The sequence below is a fragment of the Neophocaena asiaeorientalis genome, unplaced genomic scaffold (assembly GCF_003031525.2).
Source record: "Neophocaena asiaeorientalis asiaeorientalis breed wild unplaced genomic scaffold, Neophocaena_asiaeorientalis_V1.1 scaffold150, whole genome shotgun sequence".
Classification (NCBI taxonomy): Eukaryota; Metazoa; Chordata; class Mammalia; order Artiodactyla; family Phocoenidae; genus Neophocaena; species Neophocaena asiaeorientalis.
Window position 1 is genome coordinate 11,475,231 of NW_020176571.1, and position 24,812 is coordinate 11,500,042.

A 24,812-nucleotide genomic window follows, 5' to 3' on the forward strand; every position below is an offset into this window, starting at 1 on the left:
ATTGAAAAGTCTGTCAGAATGCAATGTAGAGAAAAACTGAAAGGGTATAAGGAGAAAATACAGAAATTTCAGTACTCCAGACATCCAGGCAAACTAAGAGAGAGGGAAATGCAGGTGGAATTGAGAGCTAAAAAGAATAGGACTTGATAATTTTGATATGACAAGAGAGAGTGAGGGTGAGAGAGGAGTTGGAGGTGACTCCCATGTTACATTTCCAGACTGTGCAAAGGATGGTTGGAGGACCATCTTCTGAAACAGGGGAATACCAAATAAAGGTTAGGTTTAGGAGCAAGGTTTAGTTTGTTTTAAAAACCTTGAGTTTGAAGTGTCTTTCAGACATTCAAGTAGGTATTTCAAGAAGGCAGTTAAATACACAGGTCTGGAGCTCAGAGGAAATACCAAGGCTAGAGAAACAGATTTGAGAGTTTTCAGCACAGATGGTTGGTAACTAAACCACAACCCTGGATGAGATCACCAGCAAAGACAGTAGAGAGGAGAAAAAATAAGAATCTAGGACATGGGGGAATTTTTGGTGGTCCATTGGTTAGAAGTCTGTTCTTTCACTGCCGAGGGCTTGGGTTCAATCCCTGGTCGGGGAACTAAAATCCCACAGGCCAAAGATGCAGCCAAAAAAAAAGAATCTAGGACATGAATATAAAAAACTGGCAGAAGGAGGATGGCAGAGGGAGGCAAAGGAAACTGAGGAGGGGCTGGGCAGGTAGAGGCTACGTGAGGAGTTTGTGGTGAGATAGAAGCCCATCAGGGAGCCCTCAAGAGCACTAAACAGAGTCGGGTTCTATAGCAGAGTCAAAGAAGATAAGGACAGGAAGTGAAATTTCAGGCTATAAAAGGGATCTGAAATGTTACTGCGAGGATAAGCTGTAACAAATACCTCTTCAAGTCAGTGATATGTGTGTTGTGCATTAATATCTGGGCCACTCTGAAGCCAAACAAATGATCCTAGTAAAGATTAAGCTTTGTTGAGACCAGCATTTCCATAGAATATATGCAAATGGAAGAGTCATTAGTTTCTTAAAACTGTACCCAATACTTTGATGTTGACCTCAATTAAAAAATGTTTATTCAATTTGTGAACTTCCAGTCACTCAAGGGACAAAATGGTTTCTTACCGTTTCCAGTCCTAGGGTCAGTTGCCCCGGATACTTGGTCCAGGAGTCCGTAGTTGGTCCTTGATTAAAAAAAAAAAAAAAAAAAAAAGTGGGTATTGCCCTCAGGGGCACTGCAGGATATCACAATATTAGACTCTAAAAACCAGAATTGTGGCCAAATGAGGCTTTCTTTAGTTTCCAAAAGAATGGAGTTGGGTTTGAGAGAGGAGTACATTGACTGGCATCCCTCATCCTCTCAGATGGGATTCATTCATTACTTTACTCACATTGGAAGAATGTGCCTTCAAAAATTGTACCTTTTGGGGCTTCCCTGGTGGCGCAGTGGTTGGGAGTCCGCCTGCCGATGCAGGGGACACAGGTTCGTGCCCCGGTCCGGGAAGATCCCACATACCGCGGAGTGGCTGGGCCCGTGAGCCGTGGCCGCTGAGACTGCGCGTCCGGAGCCTGTGCTCCGCAACGGGAGAGGCCACAACAGTGAGAGGCCCGCGTACTGCAAAAAAAAAAAAAAAAAAAAAAATTGTACCTTTTGGAAAGCCACCCACTTAATCATTTCTCTCCACCCAAAATATCATGAAGTATTTCATTTTTCTCTCATTTCAGTTCTTCAAAGCTCTTACAATAAGGTGCTGGGTGAAATTATCTCTTTTTGTAATTAAAATATTTTACAGGGTGAGCAACCTAACTGCCAAACTACAAGGGACCTATGGTTATTTTAAGAGGCAATTATCAATTTAATGGTTCTAATCATTATTGTAGTTCAATGAAATAGGTTTTTTTTTTTTTTTCTTTGTGGTATGCGGGCCTCTCACTGTTGTGGCCTCTCCCGCTGCGGAGCACAGGCTCCGGACGCGCAGGCTCACTGGCCATGGCTCACGGGCCCACTCGCTCTGCGGCATGTGTGATCTTCCCCGACCAGGGCATGAACCCGTGTACCCTGCATCGGCAGGCGGACTCTCAACCACTGTGCCACCAGGGAAGCCCTGAAATAGGTTTTATATGCATGCAACTATAAAAGCAAATTAAAAATTTTCAGATACTTTTCAAAGGGCTTATTTACTCTTGTATTTAGCTTTTTAGTTTAGAAAAAATATTAATATTAGAAAAACTTTGTGCCAGGTTTTGGAATTATAACAAAAAGGATCATATATTATTTCAAAAACTAGTTACTAATGTTTAATAATTTGTTTTACTGTATAGCACAGGGAATTATATTCAATATCTTATAATAACCTATAATTGAATATAATCTGAAAAGAAAACTGAATCACTTTGCTGTACACCTGAAACTAACACAATATTATAAATCAACTATATTTCAATTTTTAAAAATTTCTTTTAGGGCTTCCCTGGTGGCGCAGTGTTTGAGAGTCCGCCTGCCGATGCAGGGGACACGGGTTCGTGCCCCGGTCTGGGAAGATCCCACATGCCGCGGAGCGGCTGGGCCCGTGAGCCATGGTTGCTGAGCCTGCGCGACCGGAGCCTGTGCTCCGCAACGGGAGAGGCCACAACAGTGAGAGGCCTGCGTACCGCAAAAAAAAAAATAATAATTTCTTTTAAACCTGCATTCGCATCCTAGAGGAACATGCCTCATCTCTCTCCATACATATGCTGCATTTTACCACATGGCAATCTTAGTTAATATTCCCTGACCACTGAAGCATCTTTAGTTTGTTTAAATTAATGTTCATTGTGATCTTCAGCTCAGCAGCTTAGTTTTTCTTTTTTCAGGACAAAATGTTATCCTGTATCTTATCCAAAGCTCTCTGCCCATTTGCTGAATATATACTTGGTCTCTAGGTCACAGGGCAGTCATTGAATTTCCTTTGTGTGCCTGATCACAGGTCCTTTTTACCCAGTATGCACAAAAATTGCATATTTGAAAATGAGTAGTCCAGTAAAATGTCCCTCACAGAATTATTTCCATTATTTCTATTACAAATCTTATTAAATTTGCACAACTACAAAAGACTTCAAACCATTTTCAAATTATTGCTTTATCAAATGAAAGCAGATATAGACTCAGATGAAATATCTTATATTCAAACACATCCATTTCTCATTTGACATCAAATTTCAAAATACATGTGGGTCTCCATTTAACCTTTTGGTTTTGATCCACAAGCAAAAAAGTCATTTAATTTGGGTGGCATGTCTCTCATATAAGTAAAGATAAAGAAACTGAGGGCAGGTGCTTTACTTTCTCTCAAGGTGAATAGTAAAGTAGCAAAGATCAGTATTTCCTGGAAAAGGGGAAAATCTAATGCTTGTGCCAGGGGCCTGCAAATCCGTTTGAATATCAAGCACTGTTCTCAGAAAACAGGAAAAGTAGGACTCACACGTGATGCATGGGAACTTTTTCCAATTTTTATAGGTGTTATTATGATTAATAAAACACGCAATTTATAGTAACCTTTTGACAAACTGACCAAACTGAGTTGATTTCTCTCAACAACCACTAAAATTTCAATCAGGTGAGTGTCTGAGGAATTCTTTGACATTTAAAAGAGCTTTTGAATGTGTGCAAAGATTTAGCTATAGGGATGTTCAGTGTATCACTAATTACAGCAAAAAATGTGAAACAACTTAAATACGTGAAAGTAGGAGTTTGATTAAATAAATTATTACATCTATAATTTTGTCCCTTTAGGTTGTCAGAACCACAGACACGGCCAAAATATTTCAAAATAATAGGAGTTACTGCAAAGAAGCTTTAGCAGCTGTGCTATAGGACACAGCTCCTGCTCTCATACTTCTCCTCTCAAGTGTCTCTGTTGGCATAGCTCCTGAAGATACCGATGTCCCTAATTTCTCTCTAACTTAACTTGTATAAGCATAGAAGATCTGATCAGATTATTCAGTCACTATCATATATGGAACATCTCCCATAATCATAATAAGTGGGCAGGAAGCTGAGATGGGATAATAGAACTTCCCACCTATCAGAGGATAAAAGTAACTGTAACTATCAAGATTGTGACATACTTTCCAAAAGTATGTGAAATTAGCCATTCAAATAATGATTTATAAGGCATGGTTCTGTTTGATTTAGGATATTTTTACAAAACACAGTTTTCACCTATCTTGAAAACTAAAGCAAAGAAACTCCATAAAAATTTTTGTGTAACTGACATAACATATGAGTCATGCAGTCTCCGCTTGCTTAGTAATTTGTCATTCTTTCAAAAATAATTTATTTCCTACTGTCAATCCTGATGCAGCTTTGCAACACATGGGATATAAATATGTCGATCTTTTAGCATTTTGGCTAAGATTGACAGTAGCTTTTTAGTAAATGAATTCATAAAACATCTCCTTTCTCCTTGGCAATCTTCTAAAATGCCTCTTTACCTCTATCAGTTTTTCTCTTTCTCTATATTTCCCACTCTATATCACCACTTTTTCTTCTTTCTCCTGATGCTAAATATCTGAGAAAAGTTGGTACAGAGTAATCAGCTATCCAAAGTTAGAAGAAATAACCAGGCTCTAGTGATAAATGAATGGTTCAGTACCATGGAGAGCAGAGCACGTGCTTTCCAAAATACTAACCTATTCTCCCCCAAATTTTAGTGGCTATATTATTAAAAACACTCTTATTAGCCAGCCATTGGCTCAGACTGTGATTCCACGCTGAGAAGTTCTAGAGCATCTAGCAAAATTGGTTTCACCTTTGAACTATCTATGTTAAAGGAACAAGTTCCCTTCCCCCAATCTACATGGACCAATACGTCCATCAAAAACAAATGTATGAAAAGTTAAATTAAGTTAAAGCAGATATATAAAATACAAGCTCCAATTTGTTTTTTATTATTGTTACATTCTGTAACAAATTGTGATAAATGATTTCTATGCTTACCCTTAACTGATGTGCCTACTTTGTCCCAGATGATTAATAAACAGTTATTACACTGGCATTGTCCCACAGACTAACCTTTGATTAGTAATTACCGAGGAGCATAGGACTTCTTGTCTCCTTATGGGCTGTGCAGTTGGCAAACCCTATAAAGTTTCAAGCGCCCCAGAGTGGACTACTATACAGCCACTTAAATAAAAGCAGAGAATGCTTATTGATGTACAGAGACTTTCCCTCATGCTAACTTGTAAAAGCATGTTATAAAGAAGCATAATCCCATTTTTATTAAAGAATAGTAACATGGTGAAAGAGTCAGGAAATATGACAGTGGTTACCTCTGGGTGATGGATTTATGAGGGATTTTTTCCCCTTTGTTGTTAACATTTTCTTTCCTGTATATCCTTAATTTTTATACCATGATTATATATTTCCTTTATGAAAATAATGGGACTCATGGAAATTAATTGTTATTTTTAAGTTGATCGTTCACTCAATATTTTTGTATTTCAATTCACGGTCTATCACTGTGTCTCTATGTGCTTTGATAAGTGGCTGGTTTAGAGCCCACATAAATAAAGTATACAGCCTTAGAATGTGAAAAAAAATGTAGGTATCCAGGAAGCACTTATTGTATGGAAGTGGAAGGGCTGACGTTATTTGGTTTTTATTTTCAAAGCATCCAGTTTCAAAGACGTATTTTGTTAAATATCATAAATTTCATATGGCTTAACCTAACATTAAATCAAGTTATAGCTAAGTAAGATTTCCTCCCCCCTTTTCTAACGAACAATTAATTATGTGCCCATAACAAATGGATACTCTTTACTCTTATCTATTTTACAAAATATATCTTGGTATCTCCATTCAGAAAAAAAAAAAATGCTCCACTAAAATGCTCCAATCTGAACTGACATGAACAAGTTCTGCAAATTTCTGCCTGGTTTCTGCACTGTAAGTTATCTTCAATTAATTAATCCTTATCTCCCTAGGGTAGGCCTTTGACAGGTCTGGAACAAAATGCAGCCAAATGTCAAAATAGGAGGGACAGAAACAGCTCAACGGAAACACATCTGCCAAATCCAACTTAGATAAATTTATTGCTTCTGGGACAGACAGCATTTATGAACTTGATATTTGCAAAGTAGAATTTGTAGCATATTAATAAAAAGTGCTAAATGCATAGGTTTTTAAAATAGTGAAACACTTAGGACTCTAATGCGTCATTAATATGGCATTAATCTATTTAGAACAATGCATAATAGAGCCTACTTCCTCAGTAGATTATTCTAGTGTTCAATTTGTAAAGGAATAAATAATCCCAAACTTTTTTCTTAAACTTTTGGGTTTTGTATTTGAAACCATATAAATTTTATGTTACTTGAGGTTTAAATTTTACTAATATGCCCACACCTCTGTAATTAAAGTCTCCGGGTCAGGGTAAAGGGAATTGTTAGAAGAAGCATAGCGAGAAAAACATGCTTTTTAAAACCTTCTAGTTCCCTCCAAAGAGATGGGGGCTAGAGGCCCCACAGAGCAGTAGCTGCTGAAACAGCTAAAATAATGGGAGAATCAGACAGCCTTCTCTTATTTACCTGGAGCTCAAAGGCAAAGTAGGAATAGATCCCTTTAGGTGCCACCAAGATCCATCTCCTTCCTCCAGCAAGGAGTGTTTAAGAAAGACTCTCCTGTGTAAGCAAACTTGGAAAGAGCAGGCCAAGTTTTCCTTCCCTCTTTTCTTGTTATCGCCAGAAGACAAAAAAAAAAAAAAAAAAAAAAAAAAAAAGCAACACCTGCAAGGATCCTACATTACTCATGCTTGGGATAATTACCATGCATCATTTGTGCCACCCCCCTTCCTGGCATGTTGGCTCACAGCGAGTGGCCCAACCTCCAGTGACTCCTTTGGTATTTGCTTCTTGCAGCCTACATACAGCATATGAATCATCAAGCCCCCCAGCAGAGGGCTGCCTGGAAAATATAAGGTTTCAGTTAGAGAACCAGCCATATGGATGCATGGTTGACTCTTACCACGCAACTCTTACAGCAAGTGAAACAGGATAACAACCAATGGCCATGCTTTTCTCTTTGCCAATGGATGTCTGGGGGGAAGGGCAGGAGAAAGTGTAAATGTCAATGTCAAAGAGTGAATATTCAGTTCCAAAATTGTGCATAAGTAAATCTGAAAAAAAAAGAATCACAGCAGCGTCTTATTGCTCAATTCCAGCCCATGTACAGAGAATTAAAAAGGCAACGCAAAAAAAAAAAAAAAAAAAAAAGGCAAAGCAACGTGAGTGAAAAGCAAGATATCAGACTCAGCAGGACTCTGCCACCTTGGCTTTGAATGCTGCCACATTTATGAGTTTAACTGTTTTACCACCAGCCTTCTCTGATCTCACTTGATCAAGAAAGATGGCAAAGGTTTGGATGACCAAGGCAGCGCTGACACAAAATTAGCTCTAGGAATAAGATAACGCGCTCCGTGAGGAAGGAATTACTAAACTTAAAGCCAGCTAATGAATTCCTGGTAGAATTCCTGATGGATGCATCCAAAAGCTGATTCTTGAATAAGCCACAAACCTATGGCTCGTAACTGTTATTTGCCACACACAGAAAAAGGATCCAGGACGCAGTTTTTGAGAGCTAAACTGCCGGCAACATAAGTGGGTTGCATCTTATTCTCTTCAAACAAAAAAGAACAATATAGGTATGTTGGATTGCTGGTTCTTTTGAAACTAAGGATTCAGTGTCTTATGCCATGTTCATTTCAAAAGGACTGTCACTGATAAAAGAGAAATTGTGGATTTCATATGTCTTCTCAGAAAATATTTATTTCATTTTGAAGTATAATTCCAGTTGAGTAAACATTACTTCTGTTATTGAGATCATGATTTCAGTTTTCAAAAACTCTAAATTGTGTTTACTTGTGGTGACCATAACAATAGAGTCACAAATCTGCAGCAATTTTATAGCAATGTGGAACTAATCTGAAACATATGATGTATAGTTCATTTCTTTAGCCTATAAGATAATGAAATGCCAACCATTACATACATATGCACTTCCTCTGCTTAGCACATCCCAATGTAAATTGGTTACAGTTCATGTTTAAAATAGGATGTTTTTTCTAATACTAGGAATTTTCCTTATGGAATCTTATCTTTTTAAATTGAAGTATAGTTGATATACAACGTTGTGTTAATTTCTGCTGTACAACAAAGTGATTCAGTTATATATACATATATATTCTTTTTCATGTTCTTTTCCATTATGGTTTATTACAGAGTATTAAATATAGTTCCCTGTGCTATACAGTAGGACCTTGTTGTTTATCCATCCTATATATAATAGTTTGCATCTGCTAATCCCAAACTTCCAATCCAACCCTCTGCCGTCCCCCACCCCCTGCTTCCTTCCCCTTGGCAACCACAAGTCTGTTCTCTATGTCTGTGAGTCTGTTTCCGTTTCGTAATGTCATTTGTGTCATATTGTAGATTCCATATGTAAGCGATATCATATGGTATTTGTCTTTCTCTTTCTGACTTACTTAGTATGATAATCTCTAGGTCCATCCATGTAGCTGCAAATGGCATCATTTCATTTATTTTTATAGCTGAGTAATATGGAATCTTATTTAAAAGAATCCATCCAGGGTTATAGTTTTGCCTATTCTATTTTCCCCTGTCTAGCAAAATGCACTGATTATAAAGAAAGGGTGGCAAAGAATAGGGAATTGACATAACCTGTCTGGGCTTATAGGAAGGCCTTATACAGTAGGTTCTATAAAACACTTGTTGAATGGTTTCCTGATCACAGTATTCAAATTCTTAGCCTGGCATTCAAGACTTTTCTTCATTTGCTTTAATCTAGCCTTTTTCCTTGTCTCTCATTGCTTCTTCTCATGTGCCACGTGCTACCACTGAGTAAAACTTTTGAACTTAATCGGGTTCTGTACTCAATACTGTCTACCTCTAACAAATTTTCCTCACCATTTTCACTAGCCCAAGGGATCAGACTCATTATTTCCAAGATCCCTTTAAATTTTGAATTTAATGACTTATGATTCAAGGAAATACCACTTCCTATGTGAAACATTCTTTGATTGCCCCATCTGAATATTATCTCTCCTTTTGTTCCCCGCTCTTATTGATCATGTCTTCTTCCCAATGTTGTATATCTGTGTCCATGTCTTATGTCCCCTGCTGTTTTTGCAAATTCTCTGAGCAATGCTGCATGGCAGTATTCTGCATTCAGGAAATTTCCTCTAATTACATATTGAATTACAGTGAATTACTAAGCAGCAGCCCTGACAATGCAGGAGTTTTATACTGTAGTTTATTTATTAGTTTTGTCTCTCCTGGGTGTTGGAAACCCTCAGCCAGACGTAGCTGAGCTTTTTCCCCAAGGTAATTAAGATTCTCTCCTGCCTTTGCCATCTCAGTTTCATCCTGTGATTATTTGGCCATAATGATGTGACTGCTTTACAGAAAACTTGATGTTATATCAAGTGCACAAATTTTGTCTTTTTGTCTATAATTGTTCAATTTCATTCTTAAAGTCCAAGCTTTCTGCCTTTGCTACATGGAGTTCATCACCTCTGCCTGCTGCTCTTTCTAGATTTAAACCTGATGTGACACAACCCGTACAAACCCAGAAATATACAGATGCAACACTCTTTTCTAACTCTTTCACAGACCATTTCCATGCGAAAAGAATCACATTGAACTGCCTGATATGAAAGTTGCTTCATGAATTTTGCAGACCTGGGGTGAGAAAAAGGATATTTAGATCCAAGGCTTGAACGATTCACCCACACAATTTTCAAAGGCACATTCCTTCAATTCTTTTGAACACCTACTGTGTAACATACAATTTCCGGGCGTATTACGTCATTATCATCTCTGAGTTATTCTAAACATAAAGTTGACAAAAACCGAAGCTTAAAAATAAAATTGAGTGAAACCAAGGCCCGTAATCTTTAGTAGGTTAACCTAGATCATAAAGCTAAGTAACAGGATTTCAACTCAGGTACCTAATGCAGAGTTCAGTGCTCCCAGGGGGACACCCAGGGTGTCAAGCAGACGTGTCAACTGGGGTAGCGTATGGCTAGCGCTTCTCCTGGTTCATTTAAAGCCTCTGAGCCTCATCTTTGTGTTACCCCAGTGGTAAAAGCCACCTCTTCTGAAGACAGCTTCACAATGGTTTATCAGCAAATTATCTTATCCACTGGGTCACCTGTTTTCACACTGCAAACGCCTCCTGGTTATCCTACATGGCTTGGGACCTTGCTGATTAACCCATTCATGCCTGCAACCTGCGAGTAAAAACTTTGAAAAGTAAGGCTTTGCTACTCAAAGTGTGTTCTATGAACCAAGAGCATTACTACCACCTGGGAGCTTCTTAGAAATGCAGACGCTTGGGGTCCATTCCAGACCATCTGAATTCATACGCCTTTTAATTTTGAGAAGCCCTACCAAAGCACTATATTCATTGAAGCTATTTCTGTCACGATATAATAATTTTTGGTATGTTTGTGACTAAATGCAGTGAAAAAATTCTCAATTTTTTGCTTTTAATTTGTTCGTTCATTAGCAAAAAATGATAAGCTCTGCAGGCAGTCTCCATTTCCCCTTGGAAAGTAATCACTTGTATACAACAATTGTCTCCACTCTGCCCACTCATCTATGAGCCAACTTTGCCTTGTATCTCTACAGAAAGTCCACTTAAGGAAGCTTTATTTCTTATGGCAGAAATGGGAAAAAAATTAATCGATTTGGTAGGTTTGGGAGGACAAAATATCATCATGGAAATATCACTGGAGTGGGTTCAAGAAGATCTGCATTTAATAGGAGTCTTCCTCCAACCAGGCAGTTACCCCTGGGCAGGCCCCTTCCCACTTCCTGGCCTTGGGTTTCCTCATCTGTATTAAGGAGTTTGGACAACATAATCTCCAAGGCTCCTTCGTACTCCGACAGCTTGTTGGGACTTTACTGATACTTCCTTAACAGATTTCTCATTGCCACCCTAGTCTCTTTCTCCACTGCCAAGTCCGGATAAGTCTTGCTTATTGAAACAGCCTTCTAATTGGTCTCTTGCTTCATTTTGTCCTCTCCCCATCCGAGCTCCATACCACTGCTAGTTCTTTTGTTCTCTAATCATGGCCTTCTGATGCTTAGAACACTTCAATGGTCCCAAACACCTGGACATGACCTGCAAGTCCCTTCCTGTTCCTTGAAGATGCTGTGCTGTCCTCTGTCCCTAAACACACTGCTCCTCCCAGCCCCTCTCGCCTGAAACGTCCCCTACACTCCAGCCTGTTGACCACTGACTCCTGATAATCTTTCAAGCATCAACTTCATCATCACTAGGTAAGGTGTTCTTGCTATCAGAGTACATTGTGCATCTCATCATAATATTTGATGCTTCTTACTGTATCGCTCATTTAGAATTAATCTTTGTGAGGGCTGAACAAGTCTCCCTTGCTCATAATCGTGCTCTCGTAACCAACACCAAGTAAGCATTACAAATTATTATTTGAATTCCATCCTCTGCTTCCTAGTTATTGATAAACTAATAATAGTAAACTCTAAATATTGCTTTAAGGATTAGGCATAATTAATCTAAAATGCCTAGAACAAACCCTGGCATATATTAGGTATTTAATATATGCTAGCTATTACTACTGTTACTATTCTTTTCTCTCTTTAATTATAGCAGTTAGTACAGGCTTAATTGTAATTACCTGGTAAGTAAAAATCTCTTTGTCACTTTGAATGCTAAAGGGAATACACAAAGAAGTAGGTACATTCACCTAAATAAATGCATCGTTAGTGGTTTTCCTTATTCCAATGAAACAGAAAATCATACTGTTATGTACTAAATATATACAATTAATCATATTCATTGTAAATTACGCAGCAATGTATTTGGAAAATACAGTATTGAATTATCACAAAGTATTATTAAATTCTTCCAGTAAATGTTCCATGATTTGTTCCCTTGAAGCTTAAGCTAATGGAAAAGGCTTGAGAGAGATTATCATTTTGAAGAAAACAGATCCTGGATACTTATGACCTAAAAGGAAATCTGGCATGCATCTCAATATTCTTAGAAATTACTCATAGGTTCAGCTTTCATTAATTCATAACTCTTTGAAGTTATGAATTGAAAGGGGTCTTGAAGTCCAATCTCCCATCCAATATTTGAATCTCTGTGGCACTATCTTAGCCAAGTGGATGGGCAGCCTCTGCATGGGCAGTTAGATGATTAAATCTCTATTAGTTTCCATAGCAACATATGATTTATTAATGACGCATCCATGAGTCTTTAAAAATATATTATCTGTAAGTCAGAAACAAATTATAACACAGTCATAGGAGAAAAAAAACAAAGTGGAAGGTAGATAAGGAAACAATTGAGATATTAACCAAACTTTAGTTTGATTTTTTTTCTCTATCAGATATTAAATAATAACACAGATAGTCATGACCAGCAAACATACAAAATGTCAGTCTTATTCTGCCACTGTGTTATTGTTCATTATTACTTATTCCCAGTTTACACCTTTTCTTCATTATCTCTCACCCATTCTTTCTTTATATTCCTTTAGTCTTACCTCTGTGTCTAATTCCTGCTTTCTCACCACTTACTTCCTTGCCTCTCTCCTTAATATCTTTCTTAGTTTGGCCAAGTATTCTTTTAATTCTAAAATACGGTAACGTGACTTTGCCATAATAATACAGAAACTGAGCTGTAATAAGAAATAATCTGACACATAAGAATAGGTTGAAGAGACAGTAAGAATATGTTGTTAAAGGCTCAGTAAAAATAAGATAGGTGGATGAATGGATAAATGGATGGATTTCAGCTTATAAATATTTATTAAGTTCCAAATAGCAAAGTACTCTGTTAGATTCTGTGATAGATAATAAGTGTGGTCCGATTCTCTGTCTTTAGGAGCTTAAAATCTACAGGAAATTTATACACAGAACTAACCAAACACAGCACAAGACAGACCATAAGCAGTAATATGAAGGGAGAAAAAAAAGGGGGGAAAAAAGAGAGAGAGAAGAAGGGAGAAGTGGAATATCATTCAAGGAAGAGGAAATAGAAATAGAGTAGTTAGCAGATGGAAAATTAATATCGATTATAAGTATTATATTTCAGGGTATTCAAGAAAGGAAAGGTGTGTTTCAGAACTTAAAGCACATGATACTAATTTTTTAAAAATCATATGGATCTCACATTCAGCCATGGCCTGGTAGAAGTATTGCATTGCTACGACTTCATTAAGACTTTATTATGAATCAGATAAAAGCTTTGTAACTAAAGATCTTTTGTTTAACATAAATTGTGTAGATTTATGCAGATTGGCGTGAGGTACTTGTATCGGCCACCGATAATAGCTGCTGCCTTTAAGAACAGAAACTAAAATAGTAAGAAAAGATACAGAAAGAGGTTTAAACATTTCTGTACAGAATCCTATTAAAAAAAATTCACAGATTCTGTACCATCAAAATGTTCTAATGGTAAAAACCACCTTTTAAAATTATTTCAAGCATTTCTGTTTTTCACCTTTTAAATTACATCTTGTACAGGGCAACAAGAAACTCTTTAATGACGAAATGCCAATTAACAACAAGTTCAGTATGTCAAGTAAAAGTAATGATATTTCCTCACCGAATACCACAGCATGATTTATAGAAATGCCATCCTTTCCCAAAGAATGGAATGCTTTCATTTGGTGCAGTAAACTACATACTGTCTTTTTACAGCTGTTCCCAAAGACAAAGATATTTTTGAGCTTCATTTATAAAACATAAATATCAGATTGTTGTTCCAGCCTTCTTGCAATTCAACATAGCATCAGTGCTGGCTGAACATTATTCACGCAGTGGAAAGTAAGAAATGGTGACAATTTCAAGTTAACACTGTGAAATGAAGATGAATATGTAAAATGTTAACCTCAAATGGTTTAAGTAGATGTTATGAATACTTAAAATGAAGAGAGCAGGATCTTGATAAAAGAGCCTTTTAAAATTATTTCCACTTCCTACTGTAAGGGCAATCTGCCTGTTTCTAGACTCGTATGATCCCACGTACAGAGTGATGTGTTCTGGGAGAGATTTAGATAGAGGGCTGTGGATTACAGGAAGAGACTGATTCTGTCTGAGGTGGTCACAAAGATGTCTCAAAGAAGGTGGTATTTGATAGAGATACAGTGTCAGAATTGGATATTCAAAGTGAGGGAAGGGATATTTCAGGCAGAAGGAATACATCAATAGGACAAAAGAGGCAAGAAAGCCCCTAGGCAAATGGAATGGGGAGTTTGACTAGTCTGTGAGGTTCATGGAGTTCTGGACAGAGAAACAGTGACAGATCAGATGAGATGGTAAATTAGGGACAGATTATGAAAGGCTTTAAGGGTCACGCTAAAGAATCTGGATTTTATTGGCTAGTGAATAATAAGCTCAGTGGTATTTTTCCCCAAGGTTTTAAACCCAGAACATTCACACCAGAACTCTGCTGTTTATTGGGCATTCAGAATGCACTCAGCTGTGCCAGGTAATTTATAAACGTTATCCAATATGGTCATCACAAAAGTATAGTTAAAGGAAGTAGTAACCCCACTTTACAGATGAGAAAACTGTCTCAGAGAGGCTATATAACTTGCCTTTGTTCAACAATCTAATAAGACAAATTTTTACCCTAAATTATATGCTCCTTACTTTTCATAATCCTATTGTTTTTTCAAGACTGTAATTTTGTAATTCTCTTACTCTTAATAATTCAGTATTTTAAAGAAAGGAGAAATAAGAGAGAGTTAGGCTTGTTTAGAAGCTATTTTACTATGACAAGAAAAAATAATATTTCTAATTGAATTATATCTATAACTAGTTCAAGTAACAGCAAATCTGAGCTACCACTGTTCCTAAAAAATACACGTTGAAAAATTGCATGATTATCATTTTAGAGTTTTATTATGAGGTTGAGGGTTCTTACACAAGTGAAAACTTAAATTTCTTTTATTATCTATTCAGTTTCTAATGATATTCAGAAAGCTTTGCAATGCAGCTAACAAGAGCTTCCTTAGCCAGATTCATTAAGTGTAACTGACATTTTTTAAACCATCAAAATTAAGCGCTTAGGGCTTCCCTGGTGGCGCAGTGGTTGAGAGTCCGCCTGCCGATGCAGGGGACGCGGGTTCTTGCCCCGGTCCGGGAGGATCCCACGTGCCGCGGAGCAGCTGGGCCCGTGAGCCATGGCCGCAGAGCCTGTGCTCCGCAACGGAAGAGGCCACAGCAGTGAGAAGCCCGCGTACCGCAAAAAAAGAAAAAAAAAAATTAAGCGCTTAGTATGTGCAAGACATAAAATATGGCAAGTATCTTAATTCCATTTTTTTCATTTTAATCACAACAACATTGTAAGATAGGCATTCTTTTCCCATTTTCTAGACAAGGATACTAAGGTTCCCTGAGGTCTCTACGGGGTAGTCCATACGTAATGGAACTGGTATTCATGTTGAGCTCTTTTTAAGTCACTATTCTTTCCACTACACCTGAATGTCCTGTAACCGCCCACTCCATGTAATAAAGATGAGTGATCTTGAAGTGATGTTCATGCCACATGGTTGCAGAGGAATGAAGTAAAAGACAGTCTGTGGCACAGACTTGAAGTGGAGTGTCATGGTTATTGGACAGACTTTGAAATCAGAGAAACATGGATTTAACTCTCATGCCCACCACGTAAAAGCATGTGACCTTAAGCATGTTACTGAAGCTTTCTGAGGCTCAATTACAAACTGGGAAAATGCAAATAATAATATATATCTTAGAGGGTTGTTAAAAGGATTAAGCAAAGTAATGCCTAAAAAGTTCTTAACACAAAGTAGATTCTTAATAAAAGTAAGCACTGTTAATAGTAGTAGATACGCTGCCGTATCTCCTCGATTCCCAGGGCTTCAGCTACCATCTCTTCTGCGATCTCTTCCAAGTATTAGATCCAGACCTCTCTTCTGAATTCTGGATACATATAGCTCATCAGCCACTTGGCATTTGCACTTGGATATCCCACATGCATCTTATACTCGTTGTATATCAAACTGAACTGAACTAATTATACACATCACCTTCTTCCCACCCTGCTAATCTCTGCTTGCCTGCAGTCGTTTTCATATATGATAATGGTAATGTGTGAGTTTGTGTGTAAAATCAACCCCACAAGCAACCTACAACCAATCAAATTTCAAGTCACTAAGTTCTGCATTTCTATTTTTGCTCTACTTTTGTAGAACAAAAGTTCTACATTTCTCCTGACATCATGCTGTTCCTAGCTGCCATCATTTCTCTCCTAGAATACTACCATCACACCCTACATCTGCCTGTCCTTACCAACCAGCTCTCTGTACTGTAACCAGAAGGACCCTCCTACCCACCCTGAGACCTAAATGAAATTGGCTTTAAATCCTTTCCCATTTCCAGTGTTCAAATCCCCTTGGGATTTTTGTCAATTTGGAGGAGGTTTTCATTCTCACAATTTCCTCTTCCCTCAGGCATCCACCAATTTCTATGATGACCATTTCTGTGTCCTAACACATGGATGTGAAACTCAGCCCCTTCGTCAAGTCACACTAATGAGCCACTCACACAAAACACGTGTGAATGTCACAAACATTAGTAAAGATTGGGGTTTGGGGAGATGGAGAAATGTTTAGTATTCAAAATGCTAACTTCAAATGAAACATTAGGCTTTCCCAGTTTTAAAATGCTCTTTGACCCCCTCATCATCTGGATATTTCTGTTAGCTCATTGCCCCTCCTATATCCCAATATCACACCATCATGCTGGCTCTTCTCTCCATGTTTTTTTTTTTTTGCGGTACGCGGGCCTCTCACTGTTGTGGCCTCTCCCGTTGCGGAGCACAGGCTCCGGACGCGCAGGCTCAGCGGCCACGGCTCACAGGCCCAGCTGCTCCGCTGCATGTGGGATCTTCCCGGACCGGGGCACGAACCCGCGTCCCCCGCATCGGCAGGCGGACTCTCATCCACTGCGCCACCAGGGAAGCCCTCTCCATGTTTTTTTTTTTCCAGCTCCTCCTCTCTTATCTCTCTCCCTTACTTTCTGGAATAAGGCCATTCTTTTCTTTGTAACTTGAATACTAGTTTGACTGTCTTTTTTTGTTTGTTTTTGTTCATTTGCCTAGATTCCTCTGCTCATACCTTCATGTCCTTCTATCCCAAGTGGTTCGTTATCAAGTATTTTTTCATTAAAAGTTCCCCTAATAGGAATTTGGGAGCCAGCAGTTAACATAATAAATGTTTTGCTTCTATTGCAGAATGCAAATCTGTTTCACTCCCCTGCTTAATAAGCTGTAAGTGGCTTCCCATTGCCTTGAGCAATAAACCTCAACTTTTTTAGAAGGACTTAGAAAGTATCCTATGATCTAGTTTCCGCTATTGACCATTCTGATGTTGTTCTGGATTCTCAAATACATTGTGCTTTCTCCAGCCCCCAAATCTTCATATACACTGTTCTTCACACATCATATTTTTTCTCTAAATCTTCAGCAGGCCAACTCTTACTGTAGCCTGTACTTACCTATACAGACTCTCACTCTACGTTAGATCCTGTTGCTAGGTCCTCTTTTATCATCATTCACTTCTTTACAATGCCTCTTTCACTTGTAATTATTTAAAATGGTATATTTCTTCTCTTCTGTTGTAGACTCCACACACCACTGGAACCAGGACCAAATTTCTTTTCTTCACCATCATATCTTCAGCACCAAGCATACAGCAGGCACTCAATTTTTAAAAAAATTTTTTTAAATTTTTTAAAAATTTATTTATTTAATTTATTTATTTTTGGCTGTGTTGGGTCTTTGTTGCTGAGCACGGGCTTTCTCTAGTTGCGGTGAGCGGGGGCTACTCTTCCTTGTGGTGCGCGGGATTCTCATTGCGGTGGCTTCTCTTGTTGCAGAGCATGGGCTCTAGGCACACAGGCTTCAGTAGTTGTGGCACATGGGCTTCAGTAGTTGTGGCGCATGGGCTTATTTGCTCTGTGGCATGTGGGATCTTCCCGGACCAGGGCTCGAACCCGTGCCCCTGCATTGCCAGGTGGATTCTTAACCACTGTGCCACCAATTTTTTTAAAACTACATGAAAGTACACATTGAGCAAAGCATGTGTGTAAAGTACAGCACTTCATCTCCCTTGACTTCTGGGCTTTAATTTATCCGGCATGGAGGGATCAGTCCTCCAGGAAAATCATAAAATCCCAGTGATGGTGGAGGATCCAGGAAACAGGAAACAATTTGCTTTAAAGATCTGAAAGTTCTGTTGTTGACAATGCTAACTCAACGAGAAAGGGAGTTAAAGGGCAGTGCTTACAAAAGGTCACAAGGATGCACCTAAATAGGCTGTGAACTATGTGTTTCGTAAGCAGAAGGCACTCTTTGTTAACTATCCTCAGGATTTAATTAACTGGTATCACAGTTGGAGAGACACTTCATGCCTGCGGGGAAATTCAACTGAACTCATCAATTCTAAAATAACTGATTAGCGCCATTATCTTTCTATAAGTGGGACAGCTACATTTTTACAAGCATCTTTCTGAGGTAAAACCACTTAAAAACTATCAACACTGTTAGGGATAAAGAAGCAGGGTAGAGAATTTTAAAATTCAGGCAAAATAATGTTTGTCAGTGTTGCATGTTGAAGTAACACTTGTTATTGAAAATAACACTTGTTTCACAGATGACCTGTCAGAGACCCCTATTTTTCATAACATATTAAGCCAGAAGAATGTCACGCATTTTTCAGAACTTGCCTGATCATTGGACTGTCAAGAACAGATGTATGTGATGGCTTTCTGGATGGTGGACCCACCTCCTCCCGAGTCTATCATCAACCAGGCAGCTTCACAGGTCTCTAAACCTGTCACCATAGTAGGTCCCAGAAACTGTTCCCATGGTAACCTTCAGTCAAGCAGGTTAGCTCAGGCTGTCTCACACAGGTGTAATAATAGAAAAAGAAACTCTTTCATGATGCCACAAAAAAGGGTAATATTGATTATTGAATAAGTAGACTGAAAGTCAGAGTGGTTATGGAACCATTTATGAACCATGGTGTTAGTGCCCTAAAATGATACATCTCCTAAAATTTACATGTCCCAAAGAGAATCAAAGAGAAAAATAGGTCATAAATACTGTAGAAATAATTAGCTATTGTTTTTGGAGGCTCTACTAAATATCATGTACTCAACTGGGTAATGTACACATATAATCTCACTTCCCTCCCCCCAAAACCTGGTCATAATAGGTTTTAGCTTTTCCATAATTTACCTGAAGCAAAGGAGGCTCAAAGAATTAAAATGAGAGACTATCACTCAAGTGAGATTTGAACCCACGTTGGCCTACCTCCAAAATTTCTTTTTATCTCCAAAACTGCTTTTTTTCATGATATCACACTTTTTGAGCATCTCTCGAGCATAATGTAGAGGAATAAATCATAGTTTGTGCTGAGAGAGTTCACCACCAATCAAGGACAGGTATGAAAGGTAGCATTTGGGCTACCTTTGTGCCTCAGTGTTTTCATCTGTGAAGTGAGATAATAACTTAACGGGAGGTTCTGAGGATGAAATGAAAAAATGTATTTTAAAACATTTTATAAAATGTGATATGTGGCTATTGTTATTATCCTACCTATCACATAAAATCTTGGCATATCTCCTCAGCCTAAGTTTCTTTCCACTTTAAAAATGCCAGGTTGAATTCTTTCCTCAAGCTTGTTTTCTTTGATCTCCAAAATTAAGAGCTCCATAGAGCTTCTACCCCAGGTCCATATTGACAGTCGGGAAATAATTACTGCATTCATATATACAATAAAATGCTATTTTACACACACTATGCACACACACGGCAACTTGCTAAGGAAATATTATTAGTATTTATTTTAAATTAATGCTTAATGGGTAAAAATTGACATCATTCTGCACTCTGGTTGGGCAGAGCAGAGTAAGATTGAAAGCTGAAGGTGCAAAGATAATCTATTTAATCAAGGAGATGGCAAATGCAACAAATTCAAGGGCTGTGACCCAGTAACAACCTACAGGCTGAGACTGGCCTGCAAATGTGTTTTCTTTTTTTTTTTTTTTTTTTTTTTTGGTATGGCATGTTTTATTTATCTATAACTAAACTATTTACAATATAATCAATGCCCATGAATCTATTATGACCCCAAAACAAAGCTAATATGAACATTCTTCGACGTTTTTTGGAGCACATACACATTCATTTCTGCTGAGCCTATATCTAGAACTAGAATTGCTGGGTCACGTGTTATGTAAATATTTAGCTTTAGTAGATATTGCCAGTTTTCCAAAATGCTTAAGCTAATTTACACTACCACCAGCAGTGAATGAAAATGCCACTTGCTCTACATTGTTGTCAATACTTTGTCTTTGTTGTCTTTTTCATTTTAACCACCCTATGGGTATGTAGCTTGTTTTACTCTTTAACTCCTTAAAAGTTGCCTTGTGGGCTTCCCTGGTGGCGCAGCGGTTGAGAGTCCGCCTACTCTCATTACTTTATACTAGTAAAGGACGTGCTCTTAAAGGTGTTACTATTAACTTCCTGATGACCAAGTCTAATGACTTTTCTTCAATCCTTGCCCTTTACTTCTTAGCAACAGGTGACGCCACTGACCCCCACTTTCTTCTTGAAACCATATTCCATTGACTTCCATGATATTACCTTATCCTAGAAGGTACATCTTTATCCACAGTCCCAAAATCCAGGATACCCTTTATTTTATGTTTGCCTAGAGACAAACAAATGTGTTTTCTTTGGCCAGATTTTAATGATGCTTGTAGACGATGCCTGTACCCTCCCATTTGCTAACTAATCCATCATTCAATCCTCTTAAACTTGACTGTTTCACACATTTATATTACCTGCCAGACATTTCCCTTTACCAAGTAAGAGGCAAAAGAGATGAGGGCTCTGTCTCATGAAATCATAAAGACAGAAATGGATGTATCTGAGCATGTAAAACATGAAAGGCAGTGTTGGCGTGAATGTGGACTCAGGCACCAAGAGAGAACTGACGTACTCCACCTGAAAAGGTACATTTAAGACCCACATAAAGAAGTCTGGCAGTACACAGCAGCTGGTAAGCACATTCACTCGGCAAGCAGCTTTCAAGAACCTGCTGTATGAGCTTCAGAGATGTTTCTGGCACCACGCAATAAGCATGATGTAAGTTGATGTTCTTTTACATAATATTGTCATCATTGAAATCATTATCATTGCTGTGATTATGGGTCAGACACAATTCTAGGAAGGACAGAGTCACACAAGGCCTGTCTTTCTCTTTACTCCCAAATAGAATATATCCCCAATGTCCTGCACCGTTCCTGATACACGCTGGTTGCTCAAAATTTTCTGAAGAATGATAGAATAAATAATGGGAGATTAGGGGGAGGCCATCCTTAGTCTTCGAAATCCACATCCAAATTCTGCTCTGACAGTTTCTGAAAGAAAGAAAGTATCAGGGCTGCTCTGGGACTTTAATCTTCCTGAAGGAACTGAAAGGACAGACTGTCTTGCTGGAAAAGGTTTCCCAGGAGCTGGACAGGAGGCTAAGTGGATGAATTACATAACGTCTGCAGAGAATTATGGCCATTAAGTGCTATATAAGCACCAGACACCATTAATACTACTATCTAAAAGAATTGAGCATCCCATCACTTCTTATGTGGTAACCTTAGCACAGCAGAATTTTCTAAGTGTTCCCTCTAACATGCCCTCTCTAATAATACTAATCATTGATTGGTTTGCCAGCTGAAGCACTGCTAATGTTCTAGAAGCATGTCACACCGGCAGGTCACACGGGCAGATCTGGTGCAGCCAGCCCTTGTTTGAACTCTGGTCCGGTCTTACGTGAACTGTTACAACATCCTTACTGTCTGCTGACCTTAGATGGGCTCAGTCAGCCAATTCCTAACTACACTAGGCCCATCCTTCTAACTATATTGGCCTTTCTAAACTGTGATCTGTCTAATCATGCCACTTTCCTGCATTCAAACAGTGTATGATTTCTTTTGGCCTAAAAATACCCAGGTTCCTTAATAAGGCATAACTTGCACTGGGCTATTTGCTCTCTCCTCTGAGCATCCTAGCACTGTCTACCCACTCCAGAGCAACCTGGAGTCTCTTCCTACTTCTCCAGATGACTTTCCTCACTTTTGTTTCCCTGGGAAACTCCTGAGTATCTTTCAAGCATCCCTTCTACCCTGAAACCTTTCCTCATATCCATCTGCAGAAGCAGAATGAATTGCTATCTTCTCTACATGTCTATAACACTGAACTATTTTCTTGTATCAACCAGGACCTTTGGCTGTAAATTTTGGAAGTCCGACTTAAACAATTTAAGCTATAAATTGGGATTTATTCAGTATGTATCTGTGGCTAGTTCTCTTCCTTGACCCACATCGCAGGGACTCATCCTGCATTTTTCTCCTCTTTAATGCTGTCCACTCTGTCTCCAATAGCTTTTCTGTCCCAGGACTGGCTTTAGAACAGGTGACAGGCTCCTGGGCTCCCGCTTCCTTGCTGAAGCCAAACCCCTAGGCCCCTTCTTCTGTCTCAAGCAACTTACCTCTAGTTCAGGAAAGAGAAATACCAAGGGGCATCAGAACGTGTGGATCCTAGACCTTATTCTGACATCAATTAGCTGTGTGACATTTGTACCATTGTTCTCTCAAGTGTGAAATGAGGGTGTTGGACCAGAGAAATTTCTATATTAAACTTCGTTATGCAAAGGACATTTCAGTGAAAATATTTTTACTGCAGAGTTGAGCAATACCTTTACCAGTCTCAGAAAAAGAAAAAGTTTTAAATAGTTTTCTATCCACCAAATAAATCAGCATTGGCCTTACCTCAGTTTACCAGATCCATTTTGATTACTTTTAATACTTCCTTTTTGCTCTGCTTCTCAGCAGGGATGACATGCCTGCAACATACATTCAGAATTTTCTCCCGAATGTAGATTCTAGGAAAAGCTGAAGTGAAGGGGACAGAGAAGAAAAAAATAACACAGATGACATTTCTTTTAGGCTCACTGCCTAGATTGCACTTAGCCTGCTGCCTTATTCTCATTAGTGCCACTGACTGAATCTGATTAGCCCACCCTGATTTATTTTTGGCAACCTGGGAATACACGGGCCAATGCTTATTTTAATGGCTGATAACAATCATCCCCAAAGCCGTTGTTAGCATTTGGAAGATTAGTTCCTTTTCCTGGAGGCTTTAACTGTCTACAAGGCATCATGACACATGAGACAGATTTCTTAAACACTTTACGAAATTGAGTTTATTTTTTCCTCTTTTCATTATCATAAACACTTCCAGTTTATTGGCTGTTAAAACGTAGAGCAAAAAATTCTTAGTAATTGTGTATCTGATGCCTGTAAACTTAGTATTTTCTGAGTTAGTGAATCAACTTCTATAATCAATAATGAATAAAAACCAGATTTCAATGCTATTGGATATTCAACACTTGGTTTAGCCTCACGTTCCGCCTGATCGCTGGCAATGGAGAAAGGGTCACATTTTATGTTTGGTCCCCAAAGTACAGAACTCTGTTTTAGAAATCTGCCCATGTGTCTGAGGATGAGAGACAAATGTGGATAAAGGACATTTAAAGAGTCAATCTGTACTGACAATCCCGGGTTACATAAATCTTCCCAGGCCTGCCCAGATCACAAACCACCTGGCATATGCCAGGCATTGGTCCTGGAGCTGGAGACACAGCTAGAAATAAGATGCAATCTCTGCCCTAGAGGACTTACAGTCTAGTGTAATAGGAAGAGCGTGAACACAATTAAGTCTATTAAATGTTAACATAGAATTAAACTTCTCTTAATGCCCAGATAGTCTTTATAGGTACTAGGACCTTTAAAAACCAGACTTCTTAAAAAATGAAATAAGAAGGAAAAAAAGTCAGTATGTTTTTAGGTCTATACAGTATCTTTTAAAGGACTGATGCATTGCACACGTGATTTGGTTGCTGACAATATGTGAGGTACCAAAATCAATAAGTAGATTAATCCTAAGAGGAGAATGCTCACATATAATTAATGCAATCGGCAATCCTTTCGTTCATTTAACAAATATTTATCAGCTATATCCTGTCTGTCAGACTCGATGTTAGGAAAATAAGTCAAGAGGACAAGGCAAAGACATGTAGAACAACAGTGGAGCTCAGTCTTGGTACTTGTGTACAGTGGTTAAAAGTCCAAACTACATGTGTGACCTGGAGCAAGTGACTTAATCTTTCTGGCTCTCAGTTTGCACAGTGACAAACTGAGATGGAAATAATAATATCTACCTCGTGAGATAACTCTGAATATTAAATGAGATGATCGTGTTTACAGCCTGCCTAGCTTGGTACCTGGATCCTTGTAAGTCCTTGACAAGTTTCAGCAATTTTCCTGTCCCACTTTTGTAGAAAAGAAACCTGAGGCTCAGAACAATGAAATAACTTGTCCTGGACACTACATACCCAGAAGGTAAATTAAAAACAGAACGGCAAATGTTAGAAAGTCTGAGTCTTGTCAAGACCAGAGAACAGAAGAGGACGGATTCTGCCTGTGGAGTGTGGGAAAAAATCAGGAAGGAATATTTAAACCAACTACACAAATGACTTTTCAAATACTGTTCATGAGCATTTATCTGGAGACTCGGAGCAAAGTTTTCAGTCCACTAACTGCTGATTTTTCCATCAACGCCCGCGGTTCCTGAGTCTGGTCCTTTCCTCAAAGAGAATCTTAGTTTCT

General features: G+C 38.5%; 1 protein-coding gene across 3 annotated transcripts in view; it reads left to right on the plus strand.

Annotated features, from left to right (window-relative positions):
• Positions 1-24,812, plus strand: part of PTPRO (protein tyrosine phosphatase receptor type O) — a 229,045-nt gene that overhangs the window by 93,004 nt on the left and 111,229 nt on the right. The gene's annotated exons all lie outside the window — the stretch shown is intronic.